Below are 26491 nucleotides of genomic sequence, written 5' to 3'. Positions count from 1 at the left end.
TAGATGTTGTTTTCCTCTTTTTTTACTCATTTGCCCCCCTCTCTCTCTTCTTTCGATTTCTCTCTCACTCTCTATTTATCTCTTTCACTCTCTCTCTCTCTCTCTTCAGCCTAGTCGTACAGAGCACCGCGTATCTCAAAGCAGGATTTTGCTTCACATCACGATGAACTTGAAAGAGAGAAGACAGCTTTGCATGTGGGAGCGAGATAGAAAGAGATAGAGAGAGAGTTAAAGGGGGGAGACAGGAGGCTACGCTCTCCCAATCATGTTCCCTGTATATATATCTATGTTCTCGCGGCCCGCAGGGTCGTCGTAGGCGTTTGGAAAATTGCATTCCGCCGCATTTATATATATGTACATATATACATAGACGCGCGTAGGGAACAGCAGCAGAAGCAACACGCCCGAGCAACGCCTTTTGGCCCCCACAAAACACCTTCCACGGTGACCGGCAAGTTCGTTTAAACTCTTTCCCTTCCTTCGTATGGGCACTTTTTTGTTTCTCTCTAATCTAGTCGCTCGTTCCGTAGATACGGCACACACACACACACACCACCAGTTGATTCGGGGTGTGAACCCGGACAATTTTTCAAAGCCCCTCGTCCTCTTTTCTTCTTCTCGATGTTCTTCTTCGTGCGGGTAAAGTGCCTCGTTTTTCTTAAATATCCAGGGAGCGGCCCGGGGCGTTGGTATTGTAAAGTTAATCGGGAGGCCTTCCAAGAGAGTAGCCTCCTATATAGGAACGGTCTATACAGTGCCGCTGCCACGGGACGGGCGAGGCGCGAGCGTATAGAAATAAATAGACGGCCCGTCCGGCCCGCGAACGCGCCCATAAAGCGAGCGCGACGAGCCCCCCAAAAATAATAGACAAGAAAATAAAACCGCGAGAGACAGCGATTGAAAATTCCAGGGAGCCTTGATTCAGTGCACTGCGCGGTTGATAACGTCTTTCGATTTTTCTTTTCTTTTTTTTTATTCGACACAAAGGTGTCTGTGTAGCCGCGTAGCCGAGGCTTTGCAGGATGCAGCAGCGCATACGCTGCGGTTCAGTGTACGGAAAGCAGCCTATCGATAACCGCCTATCAGATATAACACGGGCTGCTGGTGTGATATTATAAAAATCCGGGGTTTTACGTGCCAAAACCACGACATGATTATGAGGCATGCCGTAGTTGCGGGCTCTGGAAATTTCAACCATTTACTGTTTAACACGCACTAACATCTCACAGTACACGGCCCTATAGCGATTTGCCTCCATAGAAATGCCACTGCCGCGGCCGGGTTCGAAACCGCGACCTTCGGGTCAGCGGCCGAGCACCGTAACCACTGTACAACTGCGGCGGACGGCTGATGTGCGGTTGCGTACATCTGTCGTCTATACGTCGCGTGGAAGCCTGAATGTGAATACACCCGAATCGCGATTCGTCGGATAGTACGTACGGTTTATTATACAGTTGCGTAGAGAGAATAAACGGGTGCCGGACGCTGTTGTCTGCATGGGAACGCCAGGAGAAGGGATACGTCGAATTGGCATAAATCTCGAAGAACCAGAAGAATTTGAACGCCCGCATAGTCACAGAGCTGCTCTGTTTGTCATGCACTAACCAGCACAAGAAACTTTTCAAAACATTGCTGCACGCGCCCTAGTACAGTTTTTAGAAGAGTCGGGAATATCAGAAAGATATTGAGTCACATTGACATACTTATTCTGGTCACATGTTTCGCGTTGCCTCTTGTGATTCAAGACAGCTGTGATTAAAGTGTGGGCAATGCCCAGTGACTTTTGTGTGATGTGATCGCATTCTACAAAGGACTGTGAGTTGAACTCTTCGGCATAGTGCGAACGATTCTTGTGTGTCTTGTGTGTGAACATTGTTGTCATCACGTGGACATTATGCATGACGTGTGAACATTCCTTTTAAAAGGACATTGCCGTGAGTGAGTCTACTTTTATTTAATAAGTTCGTGACGCTAATTAATAAGTAAGGGAAGAGGAGTAGCCGGAGCCATGTATAGGCACCAACCTCTCCTTAAACACATTTAATAATAAAAAAAGCACAAGCATTGCAAATGTGATGTTATTCCCATGCATGCCGGCATAGTAATATTGTAAGGGACTATATAGTATTGCCGGCATCCCTGTTGCGCATTCGCCATAAGCCTTCAAGGGGCCCTGCAACGATTCTTCAGCATGGTCAGGAAACGCTAGCAATCGGTAGTCGATGCTCCCGAGAACACGTGAGCCAAACATTATAGCACAGCACGCGGCCTGGAGTTGACAATTGATTCTGAAAGTCAGCTAGAAATCGCTGGCTTTCCTCTCGGCAGATGATGCCATAAAAACAAATAAACCTGGAGTCCACGCCTATTGGCTGATTTGAGCACCGTGAGCTGCATAGTTAGCGCGGCCGCCGCGAGATGCCGCGACGTGCCCGCGCGCTCGCGCTAGTGATCACACTGAAAGTAAGCCACGCGCTCGAAGAAAAAAAGTTCCTAGTGGTGCCAAGCCTGAAGAAGTGCGGAGCTGGGCAGCTTTCTTTGTTTCTCTTCAGTTTTCTCCTTCTTTCCTCCTCTCCTTCTTCCTTTCTCTCTTTTCCAGTTCTTTCTGTCTTTTTATCTCTCTTTATTTCTGTTTATTTATATTTTTCTTCCTATTTTCTGCGTTAATTTCTCTCTCTCTTTCTATTTCTCGCTTGCTTCCTCTTTTTTCCTATTTTTATGCGTGGTTTTGCCAGCGTTACGCCAAGCGACGACAGCATACGACAGCCTGGGCCCCTAAAGTGCTCCGCACTTATATCATCATCAAGGCGCTCGAAGAACAAGAGGAAGGAGACTTCTCCTTGGCGCGAGCGCGCGCTCAAAATGCTACAGATGGCTATGCGATACGTGGTTTTGCGTGCCTTACGCCAACTGATGACAGCACACGGTAGCATACGATAGCATACAACACCATACGACAGTTCGGGCCCCTAAAGTGCTCCGCATTTGAAAGAAAAGAAAGTGCCCCCCCCCCCCCCCCCGGCATCCCGTGTAGCTTCCAGCGGGCTCGTGGGTACGAAAGGAGAGAGAAAAACACTTAAAACGCGCGACAAATCCTTGTTACTCTCTGCAACTGTATTTGACGGATTCTAAAAATTTTTGCTGCAGTTGATTCGTGAGGCAATTAACTCTTTTGACGAAGTCAGTCGATGATTACTCTGAAAAGTGTCGCAGGGCCCCTTGAATGCTTTCGCAGCAGTCAAGAGACGTTCATAGAAATGCACTTACAACGGAACACAAGACCGCAGAAAAACGCAGGCAGGCACATGTTCGTTGGACTACTTCACATTAAATTTTTTTTAAGGGGGCGGGATGCCGACACTACCGATCTTGTCTAAGAAAAAAATCCAATCTGGTATAGTATATCCCTGTTCTTGTGTACACTAACTGCAATATATGGACCTCAGCGTATACAAGCAACATTACCACCCGCAGCAAAACCACAGCGTCGTTCGGTAAGCCGCTTTTCTAATAGCAGTATAGATACATTAAGGACGGTAATGAGCTGCTCGCGGCGGAGAGCAGGCTGCAGCGTCGTCCTACACCTGCCTATAACTCAGCTCCTTACCATAATCAGCTCTTCCACGGCTTCGTTAATGGGGCGCTTCACTAACAGCGCGCAATAACCGGAAACGTGACACTAAAAAGAAAGAAATAAAGATTCGAGTTGTATTCATACACTGCCCCTTCTGCAATAACGAAAACACACACGCACACACACACACACACACAGGCCTATAATGAGAAGCCCAGTGAGCGAGAGAGTAACTAAAGGCGCGATGCTGCCTTAAAACGCTCGCACAGGCTCTCTGTGACGTCACAGATTTTGAGGGTGTCAGCTAGGCCACATTACGTCAGCTAGGTCATTCGCTTATCATGGTAGATGCCCGTGTGTTTAGATTTAGGTGCACGTTAAAGAACCCCAGGTGGTCCAAATGGCCGGACCTCTCCACTACGGCGTCTCTCATATAATCATATCATGGTTTTGGGATGTAAAACACCAATCATTATTATTAACTCATTAGCTCATCGTAGGACATCGCCTAACCTAAGTCGCAGCTAAGCTAATTAGATAAATCACATCGGCTAAGCCACAGACATGTGCACGCGGCAAGAAAGTTCGGTATCTACACAGCATACTATAACGGAATGCACGGCAGGATGTTCACCTACAGGAAGACATGTGTAAACGTGCACCTTTCAGGGAGGGCACTGGGATTCAGCGCGGATTGAAATATTAAGCGGCAATCAGCAGATATTAACGACAATAGTTTAAAGTGCTAGTGGGAAAATACCAGAAAATAGATGGATACAACTGGAGTCATTACAGAAGCAGCTGATAGTGAAATACAGAAGAAGAGACTCGAATGAAGAAATAGAAAAAAAATAAAGGCAGCATCGCACTATTGGTGCCACGCCTGAAGGAAGTGCGGAGTTGGGCGGCCTTCTTTGTTACTCTTTATTTTTCTCTTTCTTTCTCTCTCTCCCTCCCTCCCTCCCTCTCTCTCTCTCTCTCTCTCTCTCTCTCTCTCTCTCTCTATATATATATATATATATATATATATATATATATATATATATATATATATATATATATATATATATATATATATATATATATATATATTTCTGCCTTTCTTTCTCTTGCTGTCTTTCTTCCCTTTCTTTCTATGCTATGCTTTACTCTCTCCCCTCCTCTTTTTCCTCCTCCTCACCCTCAGTTCCCTTTCCCACCGCCTTGCTATACTATACTGTACAAGGCTATGCTATGCTCTGCTAGCGTGCCTGGATAGCCGAGTGGGTACGATGTTCGCCTTCGGATCGTGAGTACGCGGGTTAATCCCGCCTCGCCAAGAAATATTTTTCGCCAAAAATTCTCTCTTTCTCTTTCTTTCTCTATCTCTGTACTCGTTCTCTCGCCCATCAGAGTAATCAGAATCGTGCGCCGGACAAATCGGCGCACGTGTTCCGGCAGAGAAGCAGAAGATGAAGAAGAAGATGAACAGGAAGAACAGGACGAGGATAGCGCGTGTCGGTTCATGATGATGATAGTCATATGTCGACGCGAAGAAACGGCTTAACGAAAAGCTTTACAGCCCGCCTGTCAAAGAAATATGTCACAGGGTCCCTTACGCACTCGCCTGAGACGTCTCGAAGGCGAAAGCCGTCCGGTGAGCCTATTTTACCGTCCACTTCACGTCGCGCGAACGCCGCAAAGACGAAGTGAATGGACAGCTCGCGCGCCTCGATCAACGAGGCGTCCGGGTGGTCATGACCTTTAGTAAGACCAAGTACGACACACCAGCTTTTCGCTGAATGTAATGTTCGCATGACACATGTAAAGATTTCGCCTTAAAATCTGAGCATCGTCCCCACTGTTCAATGTATCTTCAAGAGCCGGCCGCGCAAGCGCTCGCAGCAGCGGTTTGCCGAACCTCCATGGCATGTGCTATTGCATAAGGCAGAAGAAAGCAAGTTTTAGCAACAAACCTATTTATACCGTTATTATATATTGAATTAAAAGATCGTATTGGATAGATTATTTTGTACTGGAGCGTTCTTCGTATTTTCGCTTAATTTGATCATTTTCATGGAATTACGGAATTTGTGACGCCTTAAACCAGCGTCTCATTAAAGGGTCTTTGATGGGGGGCCTTGACCCGCTGCAGGTATCGCTTATCGCTTCTCGGCCTTTTGGCTAAGACCATAAATAGTATCTGTTCTTGTCAGCTTAATATCTGATACGACCCTCACGGGGTCTTGGATATTAGTTGAATTTTTGCAGTCCGGTGTTCGTGGGAGCTTGCTCCGCGAGCGCCACGGGTCGTCCTGACGTTGCACTGCAGTCAGGTACGGCCCAGTCCCCCTTTGGGGGACATACAAATAAATCAAAAGAAAGCTCGTGGGGCCGCAAAGTCGACAACCTCTCCGCTTGTTACCCCGGCGTAAGCGAATGCAGAAGGCGACGTTCTTCCTTGAACTCGGGGTCTTTGGCAGTAATCTCTACTTTTCAACACAAAAGTGCTTTATGCCGGGGTCCACAAGACTTGAGCGACGTATTTCCGCCACGGAAATGACGTGGAAAAATACACACGGTCATATGGCAAAGAAAGACTTGAAAATAGTTCCACCAACGGGCGTCGAACCCACGACCTCTCGGTCCGCGCCAACAGATGCCGGGCATGCCATCCACTGCGGCACAGCCACACATTCTCGAGGCTTTACAAACGCGCCTTTTATACTTGACACTTTCCTCTCACAGCGCTCTTATTCGGCGGGATAGGGTCGCCGTCTGGGAGCAGTAAAGTGATGCAATGCATTTTGAACGTGGCCTCCGCGATGAGCTCCTGCAACGCGTTGGTGCTACGCGGCCGTTCCATTCGGCGCGTTTCGAATAGGAGAAGCGCAATTTCGACAACGCCTTAAACACACCGCTAGGTGGCGACCTTAGCCCAAGCCTCGGCCTCGCTCATAGCATCCATCCATACGGAAAATAGCTCTGCGACGCGCGCCTGCCTCGCCTGGCTGTAACACCGCGTTCCCCGCTTACACTCGCCGCGAGAAAAATCGCGGCCGGGCCAGAGGGTAGACATGACCACGGTGTAAGATAGACATGACGCACGTTGCGTTTCCCTCTAGTCACGCCGTGGTGTTCCATGCATCCACGTTAAACGGTGCTATAGCGGCCAAACACCAGTACGCATTGTGCAAGCCCTCTTATATCAATGTACAGTACGCATTCAACTACTTCTGTAAAGACACGTTTTACTTTCGTGTTATACCGATTCCTATGACGGAGGGATCAGCCATGTTTTTAACACGAAAGTGTTTTATGCCGGGGTCCACCAAGACTTCAGTGACGTATTTCCGTCACGGAAATGTCGTCGAAAAAATTTACACGATCAGATGGGAAAGAAAAAAAGTTCCGGCAACGGGCATCGAACCCACGACCGCTTGGTCCGCAACAATAGATGCCGGGCACGCTATCCACTGCGCCACGGTCACAGACTAGAGGCTTTACAAACGCACCTTTTATATCTACCACTCTCCCGATCGGAGGGGTGGTGCTGCCCTCTGGGAGCGGTAAAGTAAAGTAATTCGTCATTATCGTGGCCTCCGCGATTAGCACCTGCAACGCGTTACACGTCCGTCTCATTCGGCGCGTTTTCAATAGAAATTCAATTTTGTCAGTGCCTTAACACACCGCGAGGTGGCGATCTTAGCCCAAGCGTCGTAAAAGCGTCGGCCTCGCTCAGAGCATCACGCTAATCCAAACCAGAACTAGCTCTGCGACGCGCGCCTGCCTCACCTGGCTGTAACACCGCGTTCCCCGCTCACGCGCTCGCCCCGAGAAAATCGCGGCCGGGGGGCGGTACGACGCGCTTTGCGTCCGGCCGTGGTGTTCAATCACATTTTAACGTGCCGCGGGATGGCGACCAAGTTCTGCGTCCAATATGCGACGCTCTTCTGGCTGTCACACCTCGTTCTCTGATTACGCTTTCACCGTTAACTGCTACAGCTACCAAAAGGGTTTGTTTAATCATATAACATGGACGTTAGTCCTCGGGGTGGAGACGTACCACCGATCATCAAAGTGGGTGCATCCACGTTAAACGGTGCTATCAGTAAACATTCAGTTACTTCTGTAAGGGCACGCTTTACTTTCGTGTTATTCCGATTCCTATGACGGAGGGATCAACCATCTTTTTTGCACGGTCCCGCTGTCTATATTCGCGTAGCTGCCGTCGACGTCTCCCGCTTGTTCCTCCAGCGTGAGCGCGTTGCGCCGTCTCGCCGTCTCCATTCCTGTCGAACATACGGACGCGCGCCGCCCAGAGTCCCAACCTGACCTTATCTTACCTTACCTCAATATATACCGTGGTTATAATCATACCGTGGTTTTGGGATGTAAAAGACCAATCATTATTATTAAGTCATTAGCTCATCATACGAGATCACTTAAGCTAAGTCACAGCTAATTAGATAAATCACATGAGCTATGCCACAAGCGTGTGCACGCGGCAAGAAAGTTCAGAATCTACACAGCATAATATAACGGAATGCACAGCAGGATGTTCACATACAGGAAGAGCCGTGTAAACGTGCACCTCGCAAGGGCACTGGGACTCAACGCGGATTGAAAAAACTTGGAGGACGCTTGAGCGTCGCCTTCAAGAGTACAACGCGATAGCGTAATCAAGCCCCGTGCGCATCGCCTTCTCAATTACTAGGCTGGCTTCGGTTCTCGGTGCATGCCTCAACCGTGGCGTAAGGAAACGAAAGACTTTGCGTTTAACATTGGGCGTATCAGTAGAATGCCTACCGCAAGTATAGTTGCGTTGTGCCCACTACGCCATAATTCTTCCTTTTGCGAATCAGCTAAGGGCCCACTACGCGTTCCTAAGGCAACACGCGAACCTACGCAGCTGCTCACTTTGTTGATGCGTTTGCAGCTGATGATGATTAAATATGTCTTAGCGCTTTGTAATGGGTGGGCCGTTAAAACACCCGCTCGTTGCGCAATTCATGTTTTGACGCCCGGCGCGATTCTACGCTTCTGCCACGCAATATTGCATGCGTTAAGGAGACTCCTCCCACTACATGACATTCATATATATAGTGCTTTTTTTTTCAAAGCAGTTTCAAGCAATGACGTGGCTCCGAGGTAGAACACCTGCTTGCAACGCAAGAGGCCTGTGTTCAATTCTCACTTAAACCAAAGATTTTTATTATTTATTTCATTTCCATCTTTCTCAAGTTTTCCGCCACGGACAACGCGGATTTTGGTTAGCAACCAACGACGCCGACACCGGAATTTCTGAATAAGGAGCTCTTCAACGCATTCGCGTTAATGCTAAGTGGTAAGCAGTAGAGACTGGCAACATACGTTTACAGTGCTGGTGGGAAAAGACCAGAAAACATATAGATGCAACTGGAGTCATTACAGAAGCAGCTGATAGTGCAATGCAGAAGAAGAGGCTCGATTGAAGAACTGGAAATAAAAATTGGACAGCTTCGCACAATTGGTGCCAAGCCTGAAGGAAGTGCGGACTCGGCGGCTTCCTTTCTCTTTATTTTTTTCCTTTCTTTCATCTACTTTTTCTATCTTCTGTCTATATCTTCTGTCTTTTTTTGTCTGTGTATTTTTATTTATTTATTTCTCTCTCTATGTATATACCTTTCTCGCTCTATCTTTCTTTCTCTCTCTCTGTTTATTTCTCTCTTCCTCTTTTTTTCTGTCTATTTCTGCTTCTGTCTATAATCTCTGTATTTCTCGCTGTTTCTTTGATTCTCTACATTGATTCTCTCTATGTCACAGGCTTCCTTACGCACTCGCCTAAGACGACTCGAAGGCGAAAGCCATCCGGTGAGGCTATCTTACCGTCCACTTTACGTCACGCGAACGCCGCAAAGACGGAGTGAATGCAGAGCTCGCGCGCCTCGATCAACGAGGCGTCCGGGTGTTGATGTGACCTTTAGTGCGACACGCCGACTTTTCGCTCAATGTAATGTTCGCATGACACATGTGAGACTTTAGCGTTAAAAACTAAGCATCGTCCCCACTGTTCAATGCATCGTCGTTGGAGAATGCGCTCGCTGCAGCGGTTTGCAGAACATCCATGGCATGTGCCATAGCATAAGGCAGAATAAAGCAAGTTTTAGAAACAAACCTAATTAGACCGACGTTACAGATTGAATTAAAAGATCCTATTGAATAGATTGTTTTGTACTGGAGCATTCTTCGTATTTTGATTTAATTTCAACATTTTTGTGGAATTTTGGAATTTGTGATGCCTTAAACCAGCGTCTCATTAAAGGGTCTTTGATGGGGGCCTTGACCCGCTGCAGTTCTCGCTTATCGCTTCTCGGCCTTTTGGCTAAGACCATAAATAGTATCTGTTCTTGTCAGCTTAATATCTGATACGACCCTTATGGGGTCTTGGATATTAGTTGAATTTTTGCAGTACGGTGTTCGTGGGAGCTTGCTCCGCGAGCGCCACGGGTCGTTCTGACGTTGCACTGCAGTCGGGTTCGGCCCAGTCCCCCTTTAGGGGACATACAAATAAATCAAAAGAAAGCTCGTGGGGCCGCAAAGTCCTTGTGGTGACGGAATACCAGCAAAGCTGAATTCGTTTACGCCGGCGTAAGCGAATGTAGAAGGCGACGTTCTTCCTCGAACTCGGGGTCTTTGGCAGTACTCTACTTTTCAACACGAAAGTGCTTTATGCCGGGGCCCACAAGACTTCAGCGACGTATTTCCGTCACGGAAATGACGTGGAAAAACGCACACGTTCAGATGGCAAAGAAAAACTTCAAAAAAAGTTCGACCAACGGGCGTCGAACCCATGACCTCTCGGTTCGCGCCAACCGATGCCGGGCATGCTATCCACTGCGGCACAGCCACACATTCTCGAGGCTTTACAAACGCGCCTTTAATACTTCACACTTTCCTCTCACAGTTCTCTTGGTCGGCTGGATAGCGTCGCCGTCTGGGAGCAGTAGAGTGATGTGATGCATTATGACCGTGGCCTCCGCGATTAGCTCCTGCAATGCGTCCGTCCCATTCTGCGCGTTTCCAATAGAAGTGCAATTTTGACACCACCTTAAACACACCGCGAGGTGGCGACCTTAGCCCAAGCCTCGGCTTCGCTCAGAGCATCCATCCATTTTGAAAATAGCTCTGTGACAAGCGCCTGCCTCGCCCGGCTGTAACACCGCGTTCCCCGCTTACGCTCGCCGCGAGAAAAATCACGGCCGGGCCAGAGGGTAGACATGACGCGCGTTGCGTTTCCCTCTGGTCCCGCCGTGATGTTCAATGCATCCACGTAAAAAATGGTGCTATAGATGCCAAACACCAATACACATTGTGCAAGCCCTATTATATCAATGTACAGTACACATTCAACTACTTCTGTAAAGACACGCTTTACTTTAGTGTTATGCCGATTCCTATGACGGGGGGATCAGCCATGTTTTTTGCACGATCCCGCTTTCGCTGTCTATATTCGCGTAGCTGCCGTCGACGTCTCCGCGTGTTCCTCTAGCGTGAGCGCGCTGCGCCGTCTCCATTCCTGTCGACGATACGGACGCTACCCGCAGAGTCCCGACCTGACCCTATCTTACCTTACCTCAACCCCCCCCCCCCCTCCCCTAGATGGCAATGGGTTATTGGTAAACAGCATCGCCGTAATATATTAGAGTAACCAGAGACGTCAATGTAGCAAGCCGTGTTGGTGGCGCCATCTTGTGGCGAAGTGTGTAACTAGAGGAGACACAGCCAACACTGAGGAAAACAAGCAGCTCGATCTACTTAACTGCTGGTAAAACAGTGCACAAATACATTACTGATAACGCACATTATTCTTTCTTATTTTTACACGCACGAACTTCATTCTACACAGCTTCAGCATTACTATCAGCCTTAATTATGTCGGCTCACGTTTATACTCCCCTCGACTCGCACATAATTCAAAGCACTGGCGTTGATACGTCGGCTCAGTATTTATTAATAGGAGGCTTGAGCTACGGGGGGGGGGGGGGGGGCGGTGCCGTGAGTGACTCCCCCCCCCCCCCCGCAAACTCTTTGACAGGAAGTTCTTGATAAAAATAGCTCTGTGTCATCTCCTTCAAGAAAAAATGTCCTTACTGGATTGCCACCGCTGATAACGCTGATAACTCATACATGAAGGTAGAAGATAAAAAGGCGCCAAGTAGAGCACCGATTATGCTAGATATTGGTGTTAAAGAGCATTGACACCTTGATCGAAAAAGGCGAAAAAGCGAATTATGCGCTAACGGACTCATGAGTCGACTCATTCAGACTCAGATAGATACGTGAGTCTGAGTCTGAATGAGTAATATTTTGGTGAGTTTGAGTCCGAGTGAGTCCGGCTGAGAAAAAAATCACTGATTCTGAGTCCGAGTGAGTCCGGTTGAGGAAAATTTTCGCGAATCTGAGCCCGTGTGAGCTCTAAGGGCAAAACATATTTGATTAGTGAGCCTCAGTGGGTTCCACATTTCTTGCCGACTTATGCGCACGAGTATATCTCAGCAGAACCGACCTGGCAAGGTAATACGATTTAAGGAGTAGCCAGAACCTTGTAGCTACTACTTCACCATGATCATCATCGTCAGCATATTTTGTGTTCACTGCAGGATGAAGGCCTCTGCCAATGATCCTCATCTTGTGCGAGTTGATTAAATACCATGCCTGCGAACTTTATTTTGTTGCACCGTCTAACTCGCTGCCGTTCTCGGCTGCTGGTCTCTGTTCGGTTCTAGCCCGCTTGCTGAGGTAGACTGAGTTGTGAGCATTCCAGCTACTCTATTTCTCTATGTTCTGCAGAAAAAAACAAGAAAGGTAGAAGAAGAAGAATAAAAGAGACTGAAAAAAAAGAAAGAAAGGAAAGCAAAAAATGAATGGTTACCGCCAAGTAAATGTAGAGAAATCAAATAGCAAACCGAAACAAATAGAGAAAAGGACGTGAAAAAGGAAAGCTCTGCGTTTCACCCACCGCAGTGTGCTAGTGGTTAATGTGCCCGACTGCTGACCCGAAGGTCGCGGAATCGAATCCCGGCCGCCGCGGAGGCCGCATTTCGATAGGGGCGAAATGCTACACGCCCGTCTACTTAGATTTAGGCGCACGTTAGAAAAACCCGAGTAATCGAAATTTCAGGAGCTGTCTACTACGGCGTCCCTCGTAATAATATCGTGGTTTTGGGACGTAAAACCCCAACAGTTATTAGAAATCAAATAGCGAGCTTAAACAAATAAAGTAAAGAACATGAAAACGGACAGCACTGCGTTTCCCATCCCTTGGTATTTAATAGACGCTTATACGCTTTGAACTTGGGCCACATACCTGTCAAATATCCATCGCCGTATACGGCACACCTGATCCACGCTACATGCTATAGCTATCTTTCGGTTGCTATCTGATTTTTGCTCAGGGCTCCGTATGCGTCGGCTGCAGTTTGTGCCGCCGTACCAGAAGCGGCAGCAGCCTTATCTCGCCACGGCCCGTACAACACCGCGGGGCCGATAATTACCGCGCATAAATCAGTGAACGGAGGCGCAGCAGCAGAAGCTCGAGTGTGTGCGCGTGTGCATCTGTGTGCGCTCGCCGCGTTAAACCCATCAAACGAACCTGGCGCGCGAGCGCGCGTTTCAATTAGGCCGTCTAATAACTTGTGAAACGAGGCCCCCCCGCTCACACCACTGCCTGCCACCTACTTGCGGAACCCTATTTCGACGATTGGGAGAGCGCTGGTAAAAGTGGAGAGGGTGCAAGTCTGTGCGTAAGAGAGCAGGAGAAGGGAGAGGGATCGACGAACACCACAGGTTTCTGCGTGCCACCGCATTCTCCAAGCATCGACACTGCATTTTTTTTTTTGCTCCTTTTAAGTTCGTTACTTCTTTTCGCCGCTCCATTTCCTAAAGGGCCAAGGGGTGCGTAGCTTTAACGCTTGTAGGATTTGTTGTATCTACTTCCTTTTCCGTTTTTCTGAACACGTCCATTACCTTTTTTATCTTTCCTAATCTAAATATAGACATTTTTCTTGAAGGAAATGAACTTTCAAAATAGCTCCCAGCGAGGAAATATTAACATAAAAACCGAACCACTATGGGTTACGCAAAGCTAAAGGTAATCACGCAATCTCTTTATATAAAAGCGTATACACTTGGCTATACTCCGAGCTGGATCGTTTACGATACGCCCTTCATTGAACTCTTAAAGTGGCGCGCTGGGGTTGATAGGCTCAGCGCACCAACGCACCCGGTAGCATAAATGTACTATGCACAGGCTACGAAGTGCTGATATTTGGCCATTGCAAATTGCCCGAGGCGCAGATGCCGTCAGCGATGAAAGACGCGGTAATGGAAGTTCGCACACGTGTGTCCCATTTTCGCAGTTTTTACTTGTTTAAATGTCTTCCCGCGAGCCACGATTATGAAAGACACTAACGAGAAACGGCAAACGAGACTCTTACGTCAGAATACATTGAACACTATATCAAATTAGATTAGATTAGATTAGATTAGATTAGATTAGATTAGATTAGATTAGATTAGATTAGATTAGATTAGCCAAGGGTTCGGGCCACCAGTGGAGAAATTGGGAAATGGAACTTCGTTTCACTTCTGCGTAGTCAGGCTAAGTTGTAATGGTGACAGCCGCATCAACTAAAAAAAAATCCAGGTTCCGTATCCGCAAGAACGTCTTACGCTAAAACTTTTCGTAAGAGAATATTTCAGCCAATCACGATGCGGGACACATCATCAGCGAAGCCAGCTGACCAATGGCAAAACACACTTACGAAAAAGAACTTTTTAATTATTATTATTATTATTTTTATTCAATTCGGCTTAGTAGTATAGGCGGCGAAGTTACCGTCACCGGTGTCTCTCACGGTGAACCCCAAAAGACGGGAAAACGTAAGGCATATGTTCTCGAAGTTCCCGCGCGTCATGAAAAGATGATACTGTCTTCAAGGTGTGTATAGCTAATTGAGAATTAATGATTACACCGTATTCTAGAGAAACCGATTGATCGCCGCAATTTCAATGTTTCATTGGACACCGCTCGCGCGCCCACGCATTTACACGCACACACACGACAGCTTTCGGAGTTGCCGACGTCACATGGGTTTGAATTAGGGTTGGTTGGAACGTACTTAAGGTACTTAAGTACGCACACAGTCAGTCACAGTCCGTCACTGTTGTGTGGTACGCGACATTACACGACATTACAGCTGCTTGTCCAAGTCCGTTTTTCTTGAAAACCTCAGTAGTGCCTTCGTTGCCTTCAGTTGCGATGTCTTCTGTCGACGACATGTAAGAGTTGTTTCATCAGACATTTGTCTATTGTCGAGGTGCGCTAGAACGGACGCCACTGACTGTCTCTGACCATATCTTTCAGTGATTCCATTACTACTGTTAAAGTTGCGTCATTCCTTCCCGCAGTAACAGAAAGAAAGAAAGAAAGAAAGAAAGAAAGAAAGAAAGAAAGAAAGAAAGAAAGAAAGAAAGAAAGAAAGAAAGAAAGAAAGAAAGAAAGAAAGAAAGAAAGAAAGAAAGAAAGAAAGAAAGAAAGAAAGAAAGAAAGAAAGGATAGCAACCAACCAACGCATAAACGAGGAGCGCGCTGTCCATGCACGTGCACGTGCAAGTGATTCGCTTCTGCCTATACATATACGCCGCCTTTTTTTTTTCCTCGTGTTTTTTTTTTTCATTTCTTTTCTTTATCTTTGCTATGTCGTCTCCGCTGACGGCGGGCAGTTACACGACGGGGTCGTGTACATCCGAACGGGGCACGGCGACTACTCCGTGCGTCCAGCCCCACTCGTTTGTATTTTATTGTCGACAATAAGGGCACGTCCAAGCTTGCATGCCCCGTGCAAGTCGTACGCGCGCACTTAACGCGCACCGAAACAACAATAATAGACGCGGATATATGGACGCGGAGGTTCGAGCGCATGCACGCATCAGGAGGACAACAAGAGACACGCCTATGTACAGGGGGACTCAAACAGGGCTTTTTCCTTCCCATTTTATGGGGGCATGACTCAATTAGAGAATGCGCTCCTGAGAAGGAAAAAAAAAGAAGAAATACAGCACACAACCATGATACGCAGCGACGTAACACGTAGCGCTCTCTTTATTTATTTATTTTTTTTCCACTCGACTAAATGTTCCCGTCAACTCCAAGAGGGCCACTACATTCGTATTTACATAAAATGCTTCCTAAAGAAAAATCGAATGCGAATATTAAAAACACCGTTTTCGAATGTAAAAGCGAATACGATGCATTTTCTTATTTCTAAGCTTTTAATCGAACTGAGATATTCTTGAACGGAGAGTTTAGATATACGGTTGTTTTCAATGTAATAAGTAGCATAGGCAGCCGCTGCAGGTGCTTCGTCGAAGACAGTCGTAGTCGAACCGAATTCTAACAGTTCGCAGGTTGTGAGCTTCTGGGTATGCGAGGTGAACGCTGCTATGTCTGTGCGCATATTAGTGATCTTCCATTTCCTTTGTTGTTTCTGTGGTATTTTCCTCCTCTTCCCCCTCCCTTATGCAGTGTCTAGTGCACCGGATGCAACCTGGTTAACCTCCCTGCCTTTCCTTTGCTCCCCCCCCCCCCCCTCTCTCTCTCTCTACAAAGTTCTTCGTCAATTTCGCCACTTCGTCAATTTCTCAGGAAGTGACACTTCTTCACGCAAACCGCGACTTACGATTCCCGAAGTTATGTAAGCCCGTCAACCGAACCGCCATCAGTTCCGTGCAGCGCTGCAGTTCGTTGTTCGAGGACCATACCATGTACACTTTTCACAAAATCAGACGAATCTCGAACTCACGTTATCTTTTGACTCTAATCAGCCCGCTTCCAACTTTTCATAGACAGACTACGAGCTGAATGACGGGTCCTTCTTCTTTCGAGAGACGTATTCCAAGCGCGGGAGCCGATATCTGTCTTTGCCAATAGACATTGCGGTCTCGACGATCGCGAGGCAGCAGTCAAACGCGAACTCCACTCCACACTGATCATATAAACGCGCCATCAAATTTCAAAGCGCGTACGTACGTCTACAGGCCCAAACGACGTCGGAGAACCACAACGTCCGATATGACTGCATTGGGTGCGGCGTACAGTCGCTCCGGTTTACGACCGTGCCCTCGACAACCTCAGTAACGGGCCGTCGCAGTGCCCGTCATCGCAGCATCCCCGGTTACTGGCCATTTCCTCATCTCCATATAGTTCTCTAAAAACGGGTCTCTTACAGTCATCATCCAGTGTGTAATATACAACACTATACCCTCCCTTCGCCCCCTTAACGCTCATCTCCCGTTTACAAGCGTGACTGCGTTTGGTACGTTGAACTGCGTATCTGCGACGGTCTGCGAACGCTGCCGCATGACGATCGGAAAGCGAAAAGTATTTCTCTGCACTCCCGTCAACAGAGGTCGACGTCCTCCATCCCGTAAACGGAGCGACGTTTACATATCTCGATGAGAAAGAATGAAGTCGCGATGTTCGAAAGGAATGCTAGAAAAGTGCTTAGTAAGATTACATGGCGCAGTTAACACGCGACAAAATGGTGCATAGTGAATGGCATGCGCGTTATGTAGACCGGATAATCTACAGCGGCGCCGTGGAAGGTGCGGATGCTACCACTACACGGCGTCAGTGACGTCATGCGAGTGATCCCCTATTTGTGACAAAGCAACAGATCAGACGGAATGCAATGACGTTCACGCATGTGAAAAACACGACACGTAAACTCGCTTTAGGCAACGCTACGGAGAACACAGGCGAAAGCCCATGCTCACACGAGGCGCTAATTAAATTACTTTAACGTTCTAATTAGACTTCACTGCCCCTTGAACTCCCCCCCCCCCCGCACCTCCCAAACACACCTCTGAAACTTTCTGCACTTTACCTGGCGCTGCATTACCTGCGGGATCGACCCACTCATAACCATGCGAGGATGTCGTTTGATGGGCGCATCAGACGACATCGTGACGTGACGTCATTGTGACGTCGTCGTGACTTCATTGACGACATTAACGGCAAACTGTTAGTGTTGTAAAATCGCGCAGGCTTGCACGAAGGATATTTTCGGTGAAACAGTCAACGTTGTACAAACGCCTCAAACCGCCGAACATTTCGCCTGAGTTCGCGAGAAGCTTTACCCGCAGAGCTGCGCTACGCGTGCAACACATTATTTTAGGCAAGAAGCACCTTAGGGCTTCGACTTGTCGGCGGTGCATCGACGTCTGCTGACGCCGCTTGCATCGTCGCGACCCATTTGCTTGTTTCCATCGTCGTGTCCAAGGAGGTTAAAAAAAAAATTTTAACCTCCTTGGTCGTGTCCTGGCCATTTGCTTGAGCGCAAAAGAGGGCGCCACCGCCTCAGCGCTCGCCGTGTGGCGAGAGAGAGCGAACGGCGCGCGTTGACTACGGAAACGCTCTTTCTGCGATGAACGCTGAACTACCAGCTCTCGAGGAACGAGAACGCGCCCTCGCCCGCGAGAGACAACGCCGACGCAGGCAGCGTCTGCTAGCGAGTTTCTTGATCGAAAAAAAAAAACGACTGCTCGCGCTGCACAAACCTGCAATGTAGTGCCGCTGGGAGATTTCTCTTGTGCGTAGTTAAAGGGACACTAAAGGCAAATATCAAGTCGACGTTGATTGTTGAAATAGCGATCCAGAAACCTCGTAGTGCTGCTTTGTGCCAAGGAAGCGCTTATTTTGAAATAAAATCACGTTTTTAGTGGTCCACGTTAGCGCGCTTCAAATCTCCCGCCTGAAAATCCGACTTTCATACGTCACTGCTGCCGTGACCAACGTTGCCCGCTTTTACTGCGCAGCCGCCGACACTAGTAGCAGCCCAGCGGAAGTAGCGGGACCCACAGTAGCAATAGTAAAATCAACAACGGCGCTGCGGCAAAGACTTGCTCGGATGGGCAAATTCAAAGCCTTCACTAAGTTGCGGTTGGTCTCGTAATCCTCAGTACGAAAGGGCAGCGAGCACACACGCAGAGGTTTTGACTGTTTAGCACACTGGCGCAATGGCACGACACTAAGCAACTTCGAGCGTAAGGGTTCATTCCGCGGCACCCAGTGAAAAGACACACCGGTTTCCTTGCTGCAGCACTGGCGTTGTGCACCATTCGGGCATCCGGCAATATCACACGCATGCGGCATTGTCGAACTTTCTGTCAGAGCGACTTTCACGACCGCGCAAAACACGCACGGCAGTACGCGATCCCGAAACTACCACTGAGACGGGCGAGGCGCAGTTCGGCGAAAACGGAACCTTTGAACCACGCGCGCCGATCCCCATGGCAACGCCACGGAGGTTTTGTTTTCCATGAATCAAGCGGAAACGAACAAACAGCATTTTATTACGTCTTTTGATGCTCGGAATGTTCTTTTTTACTGCTGCTAGTTTGATTACAAAGAAGTATTAATTTCAAGGGCTCGTTTTCTTTTGTTATACACAATATTAATGAGAACTAACAGACAATAATGCCAAGGAAAGTATAGGGGATGTTTTTAGTAGTAAATGTAAAGTAAATGTGAAGAAAGAAAAGTGGACGAAAAGATAGCTTGCCGCGGGCAGGGACCGAACCTGCGACCTTCGAATAACGCGTCCGATGCTCTACCAACTGAGCTACCGCGGCGGCCATCCCCCCGTCCACTTTATAGGGTATATATGTACATTTAAACGTGGGAGCGTCAGTCAGCGCCGCCAGTAGCCATGACGGCGAGTGTGGAACACTCTTTTTCTGCCTGTTGGCGTCACGTAGCACGTGAACTTATTACGAGCTGGCAGCTGACCAATAATCCCTCGCATACCACCTGAAAGCATCAAGTCTGCCAGAACGAGGCCCTCGCTATATAGCGAGGGCCTCGTTCTAGAGCATCGGACGCGTTATTCGAAGGTCGCAGGTTCGGTCCCTGCCCGCGGCAAGCTATCTTTTCGTCCACTTTTCTTTCTTCACATTTACTTTACATTTACTACTAAAAACATCCCCTATACTTTCCTTGGCATTATTGTCTGTTAGTTCTCATTAGTGTGATTACTAGTGATTTATTGTAGGCCGACTTCCATACGTCATCGGGATCACTTCGAAAATGTCCCACTCGTGGCGCTCATCATGTGATACATTTAGCTTAATTTCTCGGTAAGTAGGGCACTGCTGTTGGTAATACTGCGGTTTTAGAAGTTGTCATACATTGGGCTTTCACTCTGACATAAATTGTTATTTGCCTTTAGTGTCCCTTTAAACAATCAAGATTCGCAGCGTGCACGTTAACTAAAAGCGGACTGCGGGTCTCTGTGTCTAGTCATTCTTCCGTCTTTCATTGCCCATTAACAGTGATTTTGCCGTGGGAAACACCGGCGCACACTGCATGCTTCGCCCCTCCACAGGTTTCACGTTAGTGGAGCTGTAACACCCTTCCCTACATACTTCGTCCCTCCCCAAATTTTTTTTGATAATGTGGCCTGCACATAGAGACAAAATTCACGCGTTGATTTCGTCCGTAATTAATTTTGTCTCTCGCCGCCAGATCGGCCGCGGATCGCTTCCTCAGTTGGCTCACCCCGACTCTGAAACACACTGAGACCGAGTCGTTCTACCAAGCCGGGATAGTTGCACGATCGAACTTGTTGTTCGTTCAGAAGGTGGCGCTATTCGCTGAGCGTGATTAAAGACGTTAAGCGTGATGCCTTCGCACAGAGTAAATGAGTTCAAGGTCACGAGGGAGTCGCATGAACTCTGATGCTGACTTCATAGGCGCGCGCAGGGTTCCCCATCAGGGGGGGGAAGGGAGGGGCGGAGGTTCATCGCATCGCCCCCTCCCCTACTAAGTCAATGTACGAGGCAGATTTTGCGCCCTCCCCCCTCTTAGGTGACTAGAGTGGGCAATGTATAGGGCAGATTTTGCGCCCCCCCCCTTCCCCCCTGTGCGCACGCCTATGGCTGATTTTCAACAGCCACGCCCCCCCCCCCCTTTAAAAATACTTGAACATTGGTGCTCAAGTGACGCATCGCCTCATACCGATACGTCCATGGATCTCATATCCGTGCAAGAAGTGGCATCAGAAAGCCGGCCCTCAAAGATAAAGACATCACTCCAATCCGATACGTTATTTTCACAGACGCCGCGAGAAGAGTCCTTTACGAGAAAAAAAAGATTGAATACTGGAACAACGCGCTGGCGGGCCTCGGTGCCGCGCCTGTCCCATCCGTTGAACAATGTGCATTGATCTATCAGTTGGATCGAAACGATCCTAAAGGTAAAACGATAGTGAACTACCAACAATAACGAGAAAAAAAATCAACACAATATATATTGTTTTGTTCCTCGCTTTTCATCGCAGGCGTAAGAGGGTGGATAGGGGGAACACTGGTTCGGACACGTAGGGGGAAAAAAAATAAACAGAAAGAGCGGCCGGAGTTGCAAAATATGTACGCCAAACTCGCAGCTATGCAGCAGCGCGGACGTCTGTCGGCAGTGATGGAGAGGGGAGGGTAGCAAAAACAATTTTCCGTGCATCGATCTACAGCGTCGGCCGCTGCAGACGCGTCTGCCGCGGCCGTCATTCGACGTATGCGGGCAAATTCTGAAACCACTTCTGCAGCCGGCATCGAGAGGCGCTTTTCGCGCACGCGTGTACACCCGAGACGGCGTCGAACGAAGCCACGCACTCGCAGGCATATAGCTTCGTCTATATATGAGAGAGCGAGAAAAAAAAGATGATAATAACAATAGGACCGCCTGGTATGGGCCTCGAGGCATCGTGTATATAAACGAATCGAGACCGATACGTCTTGATCGAAAAGAAACGTTACGCGGCGCGGCGACAGAGAATTGCCGGCCGCGCTTATATCGCAAGGAAAGAAAAAAAAACAGAAAAATAAAAAAAAACTAGCCACGTGTATGGGCAATCGAGTGACGAAAAACACAAAGACGTTAGGTATTTTTTCTTGTCATGGTACTTCACCGCGGACAATCCGTCCTTCATTCCCCCCCCCCCCCCTCCCTTTCTCACCCCCCAAGTATTCTGCGTATATATACTCTATTTTCGATATACACGTCAGAACAGTAGCAGCAACCCTCTCTCGTTCTTATATACGAACGTGGAACGATGAGACCCGTACGTCCGTCCTCTGTCTTGCATACACACGGTAATCAAGAAGCCACGCGCAGAAAGGGGCCTGGCTAGTGGTAGTGTATAAGACGCCCGCCGCGCTGCACACGCGTCGCCCGAGGGCTCCCGACAATATTGTCCTAACACGCCACTAGACGGCGCTGAGCGCTCTTTACCTTCCCGACTCGCGGGTCTGAGCTAAACGTACGTCCGCTGCATTTACTTCGCGTTCCTCCCCTCCCTCCTTCGCCTCCTCCTCCTCTACCAAGGCGGAATGGCGGTACCGAATTGTTTCCCGTCTATTTCCGTTCACGTTTCGAGACGATTTGCGCACTGTTTGTTCCGAAACCATCGGTTCGACAATCAGTCCCGCACTCCCCTCGCTCCACCCACCCCTTATTTATTACTCTTCTGATATTTCATATTGTTTACCTGTTACATATGGTTCCCCGCCCCCCTCCTCCTGATTTTTTTTTTGTCCCATTACCAGCAGCAAAAGAAGCGGTACCGAAACCACACAGTGTCCCCTAGTGTGTTGTTTCCGTTCATCGTTTTCTGTTTCCATAACACTATACCGTCGTCCAGCACACCCGATAGGCACTCGAGGCGATACTGAATGGCTCGGGAACGAACGTGATCGATGAAAAAAAAGAAACGGTCGAATGTCACGTTTTCCCGAGTGTTTATGCACCGCTAATGGGAACCAAGGACACGTCGTCGTGGAATGATACGATTGGACTGTATGTACGACATCGTACTTGTAGCGCTTCCTCCCACGTACACACACACCGCAGCGTCAGCCTCGCCTATCTTGCACATAACACGACACCGAGCTTGCAACGTACAGTCGTGAACAATACGAAAGAGAACAATGAAACTACCTTCAAGGCGCCACAATATCTAAATGCAGGCTGCAGCAGGACAGGCGCCCGGAATTATTTATTACCGGGAAAGGGGTGTGAGGGGGGGGGGGGGGGGGGGGGGGGCTGTGGACCATGCCTCCTCTGGCGCCGCGCCTGGTTTTCAGACACAAATGTGTTCGCAACACTAAATAATAGTAAATATTCAAGCAAAGAGGCACCTCTTGCAAATCCGTACACCACACATCACGAGTAATCGTATGTAGCTTAAACACGAATTCGGTAGCACAGTCAGGCCGTTTAAGACACCCACGGGTCTGCTATTTTTACGGTGTCAAGTTACGTCCCATTTTCAAACTCTGCATCGTGTGAGCCAATGCGGCGGTTCGTATTAGATTCGGGGCAACAGGCCAAGCATAGTGTAGGCTACGTATTTAGGTATAGCTCAAATTTACCCTTGGCCCTCTCCCTCACACACACTCCCTCTCACACAATCTACAAAATAGCCAAAGGCAGATTGTGCGAGCGTGTACACTTATCCTCTGTGGGTAGCTAGACTCGGACGCCTGCGTGCCGTTTCTGAAGCCCTCCTCTGAAATGACACCAGTTAGAAAAGAAAAAAGAAAGCAAGGAACCTGGCATGCCAAGAGCGTGTGGCTGCTCCGGGCGATTCGCCGCTGTACAGCTGGCCGAGAATATAAATATAGTCTCAAGCAGCCATACTTTCCTCTCCGCGATAGGAGCCCTTATTTGACCCCGCGTGGAAGTCATTCATAATGCTCAATTACACCGAAAGCTCACTCGCGCACGACTCCAATGACCCGTTGAACGACCGATCTCGCCTGGGGGCGTTGCCCACCTCCCGTATTCAACAGCGAGGAGGAAGCGATATTCGCGCGGCAGAGTTTAGAAATACGGTGCAAGCGAGAGAAATAGACCTATAACTAACAATTTACAGGTTTGCCACGATATGATTATGAGGCACGCCTTAGTCGGAGACTTCGGATAAATATTAACCGCCTTGGGAATTCTTTAACGCGCACTTAAATCTAGGTACACGAGTGGTCTTGCATTTCGCCCCCTTAGAAATGAAACCCCCGTGGCTGGGAATCGAACCCTCGCCCTCGAGCTTAGCAGCGCGACACCTTTTTTGCGTGCTAATGCGCTGATTGAAAATACAGCATAAGATAACTCACACAGACACGACACGGCTTAATAGGGCGACCCTTTGCAGGTCATGGGCCACGTAACGGTGCTGTGAAGGACGCCTGGTTAGCCGAGTAGTTACGGCGCTCGCCTTCAGATCGTGGGTACTCGGGTTCTAATCCCGCATCGCCAAGCAGAGAATTTCTCTCTCTCTCTCTCCGTACTCGTTCTCTCGCGCATCAGAGTTATAGCATCCAACGCCGGACAAATCAGCACATGTGTTATGGGAGCGAAGAAGAGAACGAAGAGAGTGAGTGCCGGTTAATGATGATGATAATTTTTGTTCACGACTAACAGGGCTTCTCCGATGTTAAACAGCTCCGCTATTAGAAATCTAGGGCGTCACGACGAGTTGGTGCACTAGCTCCGAGGCCGCGGTGCCATAGAGGAAAGCCTCCTTTTGGTCGCCACCCTGACTCTTCTCCTTAGCGCCTTTTCTGATTTATTAAGTGATATCCCACGGCAATTATGGTGGTTTTGGTATTGCGAGAGTTTGAGTTATACATATACGAGTAAAATCATTTTGAGGAGACAATATCTTTGTGGGCCTCTTCCACCCACATTACGCAACAAAGTATGGTGATGCCCGATTTGTCACCGAAAATATGCGCCAGTTCAGAAGGCAGTGCTTTAACGTAGCGTTTCCCTAGAACGTTTGACGAGAACATTTCATTAGAGAGTTTCATTAGAGCACTTCACTGGAGCGTTCTCAGGAGCGTTTCCATAGAACGCTTCACTGGAGCATTTCATTAGAGCGTTTAACTGGAGTGTCTCTGGAGCGTTTCACTAGAACTTTTCATTAGAGCGTTTCACTAGAGCGTTTTACTGGAGCATTTCACTGGAGCGTCCTCTGGAGCGTTTCGCCACGTCCCGTGACTTTCATTACCGTAATTACGGTACTCACTGGGTAATGTCCGCTAAACGTTGACCATCGTCGGCTAATATTGGATAGTGTTAAATAATGGAAGTGAAAGATGACAAATGACTGCACAGTATCGGTTAACTGCTGTTACAACACTGACTCAATTTAACCTTGTTCCAATGAGTGAGTCGTGCACTATCTTTTTTATTATTTAGTGTTCCTCTAAGAGGGGTGGTGCATCCGCTTCACAACACAGCCGTTAACACAAATTACGCCGGCATAAATACAGCGCAATCGTGGCGTACAGCGTGCGAAATGGACGCCCGAGGAGGCCGGCAGACGCTGCGCTGACGATTAGCCGTCCCGTCGACAGTCGGCAACCGCTATATACACTTTTGCAGTCGCCGCGTTGATAGGCAGAAAATCACAGGTGAAGCTCGGGAGCGTTAGTGACGAAGAGAATGGGTTAGTAGTTCCTTGCAGCTGGCGAAGGCCAGGAGCATACGCAGGAACTGAAGGTATCGCAAGATGTTTGAAACGATCTCTCAAAAAACATAATGTCAAGTTGGTCCGAGCGATCATGGAGGTTCGGGAAAGTGACATACGCGTACGGATGCGATTTCGGCTGTAACGTTTAAAGCGTTTAAAGCACCATCAACCGTCATTGTGATAGCCAGGTACTGATACTCTCTTTGTACAGCGAAAGTTCCCTCGCGGCTGCGAAGAAATCCGATGTCAAATGTGAATCAAAGAACAGCCACTAACGCGGCCGTGGGTTTAAGGGCTCATTCGGCCAGAAACACTCGGACGTCGTGGGACCAGTTAAGTCGCAAAAGATCAGATCTCTCACAATAACGCAATTTCGTTATAACAAAACTTCGCAGTAAACGGAAGACGCATGGCCTATATAGACCACGTGGCGCGGGCGGCGTTCATAACGGTTTCGGCTCATTGCAGCCTTCACAGAAAGAGGAGGCGCCGCGCGTAAAAGCGTAAGAGCTATAGCTCGCGATAGAAGACCGTGTATGGGAGGCACTTAAAGATAAAACACGCTCCGAAAGTCATATACATATACAGGCACGTGAGAGCACGGCACGAGCAGTTGTAGAGACCAAGAGCACGCTCACGAATATATACGTCTTGCGCCCTTTAAAATAATAAATAAAAGCGTCCGGGCGGCCGTCCGACGACCGGACGCTTCAAATTGACCGTAATTACCCGTTGGCCACGGAGGGAGGAGGGCCGCCCGTCCGCGTCAGTTGGGTCTATATGCACGCTTGAGCTGCCAGAGTGATGGCAAAAGCAACAACCACGCACGGCACGCAAGTGTAGACCATATGTATGCGTCGCACGCGCGTCTGAGATTCTTTTTTTCGTCATATATCTGTTTTTTTTCATGTTTTGCTTTCACGCATTGCCAGATAGTTATGTACCGGACCGGTTCGTTTCGTTTTGTACGTTTGCAACTGTTGCCCCGAAAGCGCTGCGCCCAATGGGCGAATTAAAACTCGTTCCTAAGGCAAGGTACGCATTTTCGAGAGCATGTAGCTATGCGAGAAACGGTGCGAGGCGTGAGGACGCGTTTTTCCCGTGCACAGTGTACGCGATACGCGTATGCATCACGTGGTCACCGCCTTTACGTAATCGAGAGCGTTCTCGTTGTGCAACGCAAGCCATAAGAAACGAACCCTTTCGCGAAAGCCCGCACGTATATACGCGGGGCGCCGAACCGAGTAAAATGATGATTGGTGACGGGCCGGCCCGGCCCGGCGATCACGGCTCGTGTGCGCGCGAGTCCGTATTCGCGCGTGCACGACATGAACGCTGGCCGATGCGAAGCACCTTCACTTATAAGCAG

At 48.5% G+C, this 26491-nt stretch overlaps 1 protein-coding gene and 2 non-coding genes across 4 annotated transcripts in view; 2 read left to right on the top strand and 1 right to left on the bottom strand.

Moving 5' to 3' along the window:
* The window catches only part of LOC119405078 (uncharacterized), a 354382-nt gene that overhangs the window by 219335 nt on the left and 108556 nt on the right, over positions 1-26491 (bottom strand). The window lies entirely within an intron of this gene.
* Positions 5718-5905, top strand: LOC119406118 (U2 spliceosomal RNA). Its single transcript, XR_005186546.1, has one exon. It is a non-coding gene; the product is annotated as a U2 spliceosomal RNA (small nuclear RNA).
* LOC119406119 (U2 spliceosomal RNA) lies at positions 9898-10085 on the top strand. Its single transcript, XR_005186547.1, has one exon. It is a non-coding gene; the product is annotated as a U2 spliceosomal RNA (small nuclear RNA).

The sequence above is a fragment of the Rhipicephalus sanguineus genome, chromosome 9 (genome assembly GCF_013339695.2).
Source record: "Rhipicephalus sanguineus isolate Rsan-2018 chromosome 9, BIME_Rsan_1.4, whole genome shotgun sequence".
Taxonomy (NCBI): domain Eukaryota; kingdom Metazoa; phylum Arthropoda; class Arachnida; order Ixodida; family Ixodidae; genus Rhipicephalus; species Rhipicephalus sanguineus.
This window is presented reverse-complemented; position numbering and strand designations above follow the sequence as displayed.